An 8476-nucleotide genomic window follows, 5' to 3' on the forward strand; every position below is an offset into this window, starting at 1 on the left:
ACATAGAAAGACCACACACAAAGACGATTATATACATTACTACTCGCACCACAATGATAAAATAAAGACTGGCATGATTATTGGTTTTTTCTTGCATGCCTTTAGAATATGCAGTCCCCAATATCTTAATGATGAATTTCAATATATTACGAATGTTTTAAGAAAACTACAGTATCCATCCTATTTCATTTCTTACGCAAAGAAAAAAAGCTACGAAAATACACTATAACATAAACACACAGAAAAATAAAACAAATCCCTCACTATTAAACAGACATCTTTTCATTCCCACCCACACCAAAAATACAAAAATCTACGCCACTCTTAATAGACTTGGTTTTCACTTGATACAAACAACTTTCACAACAATAAAACAGGCATTAAAAACTACCCAGCACTCTCCCAAAAACCTCACATCCGATGCCGGTATATATTCCATCCCATGTAACAACTGTCAACAAGCGAACATAGGTGAAACACAGCGAAAATTGAAATTAAGACTTAACGAACACAGAAGAGATATAAGGAATGGTAACGCCCTAAATGCACTCTTTTGCCATTGTGCAGAACACGATCACTCATTTAATTTAGATCAAGCGAAAATTATTAAATACGTGATAGATAGAGCTAAAAGAAGACTTTTAGAATCGGCACTAATATTAAATACTAATACTATTACGCAAAGAAAAGGCTTCTACCATTTAACCACTAGCATAGGGAAAATAATAATCAAAGAACAAAATATCAAAACAGATCCTGGCTAAGGATTTTTCCTTAAATATTTCAGCAAAATGAATAAGTTTACAGGAGAAAAAAAGAAAAAAAAATGTACATATTTATTTTAACGCATTTTTAAAAGTGCATCGAACAACCCAACCTTCCCACATACGCACACATATGTTTGTCCTTCCCGACATGGGTAGGATTCAAAAACTGTCCTCTTTTTCGTACGATCTATGACTTTTTCTTTTCTTGCATTTTTACTTCAATTATCCTGAAGATGTCCTCTGAAATAAGGACGAAACGTTGATTATTTTAATAATTTCATTCGGTTTTTCTATTTTTCTCAAAACATATATATATATATTTATGTATATATATATTTATGTATATATATATTTATATATATATATATATAATTATATATTTATATATATATATATAATTATATAAATATATAATTATATATATATATAATTATATATATATATAATTATATATATATTTATATATATATAATTATATATATATATTTATATATATAATTATATATATAATTATATATATAATTATATATATAATTATATATATATATAGTTATATATATATAATTATATATATAATTATATATATATAATTCTTTATATATTTATGTATATATATAATTATATATATATATTTATATATATATATAATTATATATATATATTTATATATATATAATTATATATATATTTATATATATATATAATTATATATATATATATTTATATATATATATATTTATATATATATATATATATTTATATATATATGATTATATATATATTTATATATATATAATTATATATATATAATTATATATATAATTATATATATATATATTTATATATATATATTTACATATATATATATTTATATATATATATTTATATATATATATATATTTATATATATAATTATATATATATAATTATATATATATAATTATATATATATATTTATATATATATATTTATATATTTACATATATATATATAATTATATATATTTATATATATATATATAATTATATATATATATATATAATTATATATATATATAATTATATATATATTTATATATATATAATTATATATATATTTATATATATATAATTATATATATATATTTTTATATATATATAATTATATATATATTTATATATATATATAAATATATATATATTTATATATATATATAATTATATATATATTTATATATATATATAATTATATATATATTTATATATATATAATTATATATATATTTATATATATATAATTATATATATATTTATATATATATATATAATTATATATATATTTATATATATATAATTATATATATATTTATATATATATAATTATATATATATTTATATATATATAATTATATATATATTTATATATATATATATATAATTATATATATATTTATATATATATAATTATATATATATGTATACATATATATATTCATACATATATATAATTATATATATATTTATATATATATATATATATGTATATATATATATATATTTATATATATATAATTATATATATATGTATACATATATATATATTCATACATATATATAATTATATATATATTTATATATATATATATATGTATATATATATATATATATATATATATATATATATATATATATACATGTCGAAGGATTCGAACCCAGCTTAGAAGCAGAGCCACCTTTAACCACTACAAAATTATAGGAAACTATTAATCTTAATGAAGCTAAACGTTTAATACAGACGATCTTAGAGTAATCAAGTAGCAGAAAGTCACGATCTCATAGACTATAATATATTGTTTTTCTAAGAATTTTTATTTCTTATATATTCTTGCAGTTCATAACTTTATGTGCATATATATATATATATATATATATATATATATATATATATATATATATATATATATATATATATATATTAAAAAGTTTAACTCAAATCAAATTAAAACGTTTGATTCATGTCCAAGTAACCTACATCTAAAATTTCACGTGTTTAGATTTAAAAGTTGGCGGGGGAGCATGATAGAATTTTCAAAAGTCAAATCATTGAACTTTGACTCATTGACAGCCAAATCTCTGGCCGAAAACCGATTAAAAATTTTCCCAAATCTCAATTCGCCTAATATCAAATCTCTAGTCTGTAGACTGAAAATTGAGTAGTTTGGTAGGGAAATGAACACACACAGACACACACACGCAGACAATTTCACTTTTATAGATATATAGATTACTATATATTGGGTCCAATATAATATAATAATAAATACGAAATCTGCATTAATCAAAATATCATATCTAAGCATATTTTACGACCGAACAATGCTGGGTGGATTGTTAGTACATATGTATATATATCTATTATATCTATAAAAGTGAAATTGTGTGTGTGTGTGTGTGTGTGTGTGTGTGTGTGTGTGTGTGTGTGTGTGTGTGTGTGTGTGTGTGTGTACAGTTCCTTACCAAACTATAAGACATAAAGTGTATTGAGATTTGGGAAAATCTTTTTAATCGGTTTCAGCCAGAAATTTGGCTTTGAAGGGGTCTAAATTCAACGATTTGACCTTGGAAAACTCTACCAAACTCCTCCGACAATTTTAGGTTTAAACACTTGAAATTTTAGATATATGTTCCTTGGACATGGGTTTAACTTAATAACTTGATTTGGGCCCAAAATAATGAATTTTAAGGGATCATAATAGAAGTCAAAGTAAAAAAAAAGGTCCATTTTTTTTTTTTGCTCAGCATACACCTCCAAACACCCGGGCAACGCCGGGCACCCATGCTAGTATATATATATATATATATAAGTAAACGTGTCTGTGTGTCTGTGTGTGTCTGTCTGTGTACATTTCCCTACGCAATATCGCGGTCAATTTTATGTCTACAGACTTCAATTTTGATATACAGAGTACTAAGAGTCGGGAAAATCTTTGGGATCGGTTTTCGGCCAGAAATTTAGCTGTTAAGGGGTCAAAGTTCAACGATTTGACCTTTGAGAACTCTACCAAACTACTCCGATAATTTAGGGTCTAAACACTTAAATTTTAGATATGGGTTCCTTGGACATGGATCTAACTTAATAACTTGATTTGAGCCCAAAACAATAAAATTTAAGGGGTCATACTAGGGGTCAAAGTAAAAAAAAATTGACTGCTTTTTTTTTTGTTTGTTTTTTTTTTTTTGCTCAACATATACCTCCAAATACCCGGGCTGCGCCGGGCACCCATGCTAGTATATCTACAAACTTGAACGTATCTGTGTGTCTGTGTGTATCTGTGTACGTTCTCCTACGCAATAACTCTGTCAATTTTATGTTTACAGACACAAAAGTTGATATACCGCGTACTGGGATTTAGGAAAATCTTTGTAATTCGTTTTCGGCCAAATATTTGGCTGTTAAGGGGTCAAAGTTCAACGATTTGACTTTTGAGAACTTTTGTCAAACTCCTCCGACAATTTTGGGTCGAAACACTTGAAACTTTAGATAAAGGGTATTCAGAGATAGGGCAAGCTTTTTAATCGGTTTGGGTCGAAAGATTTTAGTTACCAATATATAAATGTATGTATGTATGTATGTTTGTATATCTGCATAAAACTTTCGACAGAGGCGACGGATTTTACCAAGATCAGTACCGCTTTGAAGTTCGACCTTTCAGACGACAAATATCGAAAAATTGGCTAAAAACAGTAATATTTTCACCTTCAACTGAGCAATTTTCAACGGGGGGAGGGGTCGCTTTTTTCGCCGATATTTTTGAAAGTCATCTTCTCCTTTCGATTGACTAGCCTTAATTTAAACCTACGTCACTTCCGGTTTGGCAGTGGTTGTAACAGCAAAGACGTCAGGTTTTTCCCGTTCTTTTCCTCCTTCGCGTTACGGGTTCGAGCCTGCCTTCCTACTACCACTTTTTTCTTGATTATATATATATATATATATATATATATATATATATATATATATATATATATATCGCTTATGGAAAAAGAATTAAACCCCGCACTTAATCTTCTAATCAAACCTTAAAAGCATTCCTTAATGAAGCTTATTTACTCCTATCCAGGCTTCCGTAGCTTATTCTAAACTATCATTAAACTTTGTTGCTGTTTTTTTTTTATTTTGTTTTTTAATTTCGCTACGCAAATCTATAGAGTAATATAAAAAGTTGGAATTATTTGAAATTATAATAATTTTGCATATTCTCATAGAAAATCTTCCTTAATCTTATTTAGACAAAAAAAAAATTAATTGGTTCAAAAACCTTTTTTAAAAAAATATATCGATCGAGACAAAGATGGCGGTGAATGGTGTGGTTTGGAAAATTTTTCATTTAAAATTCTATTAAAAATAGGAGAAAAAGTTTTATATTATTCTGCTTTCCACATGATTAAATTCAGGCTTTTATTTTTCTGGAAAAAAAGTTGCTCAAGAATAATGGATTTTAACAGATTTTTGTTCGCTTTATAAAAACAACTACTTGTTTATTTTTCCATGTTTTTTTTTTTTTTTTTTTACTGTGCCTAATTTTGTCCATGTTTGTTCAATGTGTGCGTGAAGTATAGTAGTAAATACTGTTGTCACTGCGAAAATGCAATAGTTTACCTTTTTATGACTAGTGAAGTAACTAGCAAAGTCCTGACCTTAACTTTTGACCTTGACCTTGGAAAATAGTGGGCACCATTCCTAAGGCGGGGACGTACATCATATTTGGTTTCGTCATGATCGGTCCAGTGGTGTGACTTGTAAGAGAGTATATATACATAGGCTATGACCTTGACATTTGACCTTTACCTTGGAAAATGGTGTGCACCATCCCTAGGTGGGGGACCATTATTATGCTAGGTTTGGTCATGATCGGTCCAATGTATAGGCTGTAGGATAGTTGTACACACACACACACACACACACACACACACACACACACACACACACACACACACACACACGCGAACGCTACTACTTTATATATAGAGATTAGGGAATGAATAGATTAATAAATAAACGGTTTAGCGGCGTATTTTAATTTGTACTGCTTCTCATAGGTGTCTTAACGATCTGGGTCATCAAAGGGTATCAAAAGACATTCACAAGCAACGTGGAAAGCGTGGAAATAAAAATAAATCATAAACTATGTGACTTTTGGGTAATGCCAGAAATAACGTTTATTGTACGAGAAAGTAACGAGTATTTTTTTTTACCTATAACAGGTGTCCTTAAAAGTCCAGATTAGTTAATAATCGACTTGTAAAAAAAAAGTAAAAACAAAAACATTTGCTGCTTGTCTCCTACTCCTAAAAAGAGTCTCCAACCTTATAAGGCGCGCACTGTCAACTAAACTTTAACCTGTCCCATCGACGAAATGCTGCATCCCTGTGCCTGTTCTATAAGTATTTTAACGGAGAGTGCTCCGACGAGCTTCACGCCCTTCCATCCCTAGACACATATGACCTTGACGAATCCAACAGGCAACAAAACCCCATCCCTACACTGTAGAGATCCCTAGATGCTGTAAAACCTTCTACTAAAATGGCTTCTTACTTCGAACTGCTAAAATTTGGAATTCCCTTCTGGGCCCTTGCTTCACTGACTGTACTGACATGCAGAAGTCCAAGTGTACGTGAATAGACATCTTGCTACTCAACTCCCAAACAATAGCCCCTTACATCTAAGTGGCGCTGTGCCTTGTTTGGGGGTGAAAACGTAGTAAAAAATCTTTTTAAAAAAAAAAGCAATTTGTTACAAACGCACTAGAATTAAATTCTCTACCAACTTGTATACTTTTAATGTGTGGACATTGTAATATATGTTTCGTAATTTTATGTCGAAGAAAGGTGCTTATCGATATACAAAGACTAAAATGACGACCGAGATTATTGCTTAACTGATGGAGGATTTATGCTGAGAAAATAGTACAAATTACTTACATTACCACTAACCATAAGTCTCAGTGGTAAGCCACCAACTAACAAAAATACTTGTAAAATCACACGTAATACCTCAGCACTCGTGTGTCGATAAGAAATCTTTCATCGAAATAAAATTAAAAAAAAAAAAAAAGAAGCTTACAAACAGTTTCCATGCGTTAAAACTAAACGGGTCGGTAGAAAATTTAAAATTTAATACTACCGCGTTTACTATCTCACTTAGCCCCAAGTGTTTTAGTGGGTAGCGCAGTGTAGTGCTAAATCTAAGCAAACAAACCAAATATTAAAATTGGTGAAAAAATATAACTTACCTGTTAGGTAGTTTGTATCGTAGAAATTAAAAAAAAAACGAAAATGAAAATAAGTCGTCTTTTGATGTATTATTTAGTCAAAATAAATCATTCACTTTTAGAATTGGACGGAAAGGCTTAAAGTTCCGACTCTAAACGAGTTGTTTTATCTTCAAGTGCAACTGGCAACTCATAGATCGTTTCCTGTCATTTCCTGAGAAATGGTGAATTCTAGCCTTGGAATAATACGTGAGAAGACTTGTTTTTTAAGGAAACGCGTAGCTTTTAATAAAACCGGAGAAACAAGTCGACTGGAATCGCTGAGATCACGTGGTTGAAACGAGCAGGAAATAAATAGACACGCACAGACGCGAGAAAGCGATGATTGATGACAGTAATAAATAAAAGCAATGTTAACGACTGTTAAACGCCAGAAAGAGAGAAAAAAGTTGTTTTTAACAGTGTTTTATATAGAAGACAACAGAAAAGATTTAATGCTAAAACAAACGGTTAAGAATTTCAAATGTTTAAACGATGCTTATCTTATCAAATTGTCCACTGTGCTCGACGATATAACTCCAAGCGATGTTTTGGGGTTTTTTTTATTTTTTTTTTTTAGTTTTTTTCTGGGGGGGGGGGGCTTTAAAAGAAATATCGGTGCTTGTTAAGAAAGAGTGGACGAATCGATATTTTTTTAATATGTCGTTTTAAGCAGAAACAATATTACGTCCGTTATTGCATACAATATTACCTATTACGTTAATGTCGTGTCGAAAATAGTAATATATCCAAAATTTACGAAAAATTATCGAATAGAAAGTTATTTATAGTTAAAAGTAATTTTACGGAAAATTAAATAAAATTACATTTTTCTTAGACGTTATAAAGTATACAGTGAAGAGTTCACATACAGGGGACATAACTCGAAACGGATTTTTAGATTACATGTTCATGTCGTGTAATATTTGTTGTTTATAGCGATGATAGCCCCCACCCCCTTTTTTTTTTTTTTTACTAAAAGCACAATAGCAATTGTTCTACTCGCTCAGTTTCCGTAATTTTGGATATGTTACTATTTTCGACATGGCAATTAAGTACGTAATATTGTTTTTGCTTAAAACAAAATCTTTTTAAAAATCGATTTGCCGACTCTATCTTAACAAGCACCGAAATCTCTTTGTGTGAAAAGTTCAGTAGACGTCGAGCAACTGGCTTACCAAACTCAAAGCATCTGACAAACAATTTTTATTCTATTATCAGGGAAAAGTCGTTGTTGTTTCTCATGACGGTTAACTCCTAAAAAAATGTCGACTGTATGCAAACTGATCTACCTTTCTTCCCTTCTTTTCTTTTTAACAAATACACGGAACTGCCTGTATTTTTGAGATGAGGTGTTTTCATTTATTGAGATTGTCGGACTGATTTCCTCATCTTGGTTGTTATAGTTACAGCGTTTCAGCCG

At 28.6% G+C, this 8476-nt stretch overlaps 1 protein-coding gene across 2 annotated transcripts in view; it reads right to left on the minus strand.

Moving 5' to 3' along the window:
- The window catches only part of LOC145243970 (V-type proton ATPase subunit H-like), a 212229-nt gene extending 204319 nt beyond the window's left edge, over nt 1-7910 (minus strand). Inside the window, exon 1 of one of the 2 annotated variants that reach the window (XM_080107102.1) lies at nt 7036-7910. The gene's annotated coding sequence lies outside the window, so the exon portion shown is untranslated. The remainder of the gene's footprint in view (nt 1-7035) is intronic. The other variant, XM_080107105.1, reaches the window with a different exon arrangement.
- Between the last annotated feature and the right edge of the window lie 566 nt (nt 7911-8476).

The sequence above is a fragment of the Euprymna scolopes genome, chromosome 22, assembly GCF_053919585.1.
Source record: "Euprymna scolopes isolate OS-2025 chromosome 22, ASM5391958v1, whole genome shotgun sequence".
Taxonomy (NCBI): domain Eukaryota; kingdom Metazoa; phylum Mollusca; class Cephalopoda; order Sepiida; family Sepiolidae; genus Euprymna; species Euprymna scolopes.